The sequence below is a fragment of the Myxine glutinosa genome, chromosome 2 (assembly GCF_964187855.1).
Source record: "Myxine glutinosa chromosome 2, kmMyxGlut1.1, whole genome shotgun sequence".
NCBI lineage: Eukaryota > Metazoa > Chordata > Myxini > Myxiniformes > Myxinidae > Myxine > Myxine glutinosa.
This window is the reverse complement of record NC_136262.1, coordinates 95,078,989-95,081,230: the sequence shown is the minus strand read 5'-3', so window position 1 is coordinate 95,081,230 and position 2,242 is coordinate 95,078,989.

Here is a 2,242-nt window from a genome sequence, read left to right as displayed (position 1 = left end):
GGCGCCTGTGTCACACAGGAAACGCCGCCCAGACGCTTTGTCCCGAATAAACAGCAAGTTGCCCGAGTGGCCGGCGCTCATGGCCGGGAATGAACGCCGGCCCGGCCGTTTCCCGACCTGCCGAAAGTGCACGGGGGCCGGCACGTCCGAGCCTTGTGTCCGAACCTGGCGTGGTAATAACACCACGCCTGGTCAGGTGGAGGCCCCGGCCGTTGTGTCGGAAGCGGGCGGTGCGGCGTGGCGGCCGCCGGTTGCACCGGCAGTTCGGCCTCCAACCGCGCAGGGCGCTCAGGCGTCGTGGGCGTCGCCTCGGACGGCGGCGGGCTCCAGGTAACCGCGCCGATGTGCTGGCCCGCCGAGGAGATCTTATCGGCTTCCCTGGCGAGGGCGCGGGAATCCGTGATCAACGTGCCAGCTAGGGCGAGGCGTACCGGGTGAGGCAGCTGGCGAAGGAACAGCTCGCGGAACAGAAAATCCGGAGAGTGCTCACCGAGCAACGAGAGCATATAGTCCATGCGCTCGGACGGGCGCGTGTCGCTGAGCTCTGGCACAGCGAGCAGGCGCCGTGCGCGTGCTGCCGGTGAGAGGGCGAAAGCGTCGAGGAGGAGTCTCTTCAGCGCGTCATATTTGTCAGCAGCCGGCGGGTGCTCGAGGAGGCTCAAGGCGCGGGCCGCGGTGGCGGAACCGAGCGCCGCCACAACATGGTGGAAGCGGGTGTCGTCCGCGGTGATGCCTCGCAGGGCGAACTGAGAGTCCGCCTGAGCGAACCAAACAGCCGCGTGAGCCTCCCAGAAGGTAGGCAGTTTAAGCGTCACTGCCGTATCCATGTCGGTAGGTCACCAATGAAGGAACTGCGCTCCAACGCGAGTCGAAAGAATTGACGCGACCAAAGATGGAATTCGTCCGAGTTGCTTTATTGAAACAAAACAGCTCAGGTATTCTCACAAGCCCGTTTATCGGGCAGCAATATATATACACATTTATGTCGGGAAGTTTGCCCGGCAAAAGCTATACCGGGCATGCCCGGGTGTCAAGGGCGAGCCTTGGAAAGGCGAGTCTGGACCTGCCCGGACGCTCTGGGCGAGCCCTGGAAAGGCGATAGCGGGCATGCCCGGACGCTCTGGGCGAGCCCGGGAAAGACGAGACCGGGCGTGCCCGGGAGGTTCGGGCGTGCCCGGGAACAGTGAGTCCGGGCATGCCCGGGAGAGGCGCGTCTGGCCGTGTTCTGGCCGGTGCAAGGCGATTGTGTGCATCCAGCGGTAACCGCTACAACCGCTACAAAGTGATTCTTCACTATTCGGAGATAGGGCCAAAACGACTCACAGCAAGATATATCAAAAAGTTGTGGACGGATGATTTTGATTAAATGTGATTCTGTATTGTAATTTTCTGGTCTACTCTGGGATACAAAACGTAAACTGTTCACCTGGCGGAGGTATGCTCTCTACTGAGTGCCGTTTTAGTTCTATGCATATTTCGGTGATAACATGTCTGTTTACAAGTTACACCAAACTAAATATGATAAGAGCACCACACATAAATGTGCACACGTGGCATTACAATTACCTGGCACATAAACGACCTCCAAGTCGGATACAAAAGGGGGCTCATGAGCCATGACCCACGTGATCAAAAATTCCTCATGAGCCATGACCCTCGTGACCAAAAATTCCTCATGAGCCATGACCCACGTGACCAAAAATTCCTCATGAGCCATGACCCACGTGACCAAAAATTCCTCATGAGCCATGACCCACGTGACCAAAAATTCCTCATGAACCATGACCCACGTGACCCTTACACGTCATGTCGCAACTCCCAGTATATACACACGTCTCACCGTTCCCCATTGATCGACACCGAATATGATAAATACATATCAATAGACAGTGCAAGTAATACGGATCCGACACAAATGTGATGGCCTCCTTCATACAAGCTTCTTTGTATGGCCATGATGGAGCGTTTCACACCAAACGCTCCTTAGTTAGTCCTTGTTACGTAGGAAGGGAGACGAATAAATAAATTTAAAAAAATTAAACAATAAATAAATAAATAAATAAAATAATTTTAAAATAAAGAAATAAATAATAACTAAATTTTTAATAATAAATAAATAATAATTAAACAATAAATCAATAAATCAATAAAATAATTGTAAAATAAGAAATAAATAACTAAATTTTTAATAATAAATAAATAAATACGTACTTTGAATGAGCAATTGGCGCCCTCTGCTGAC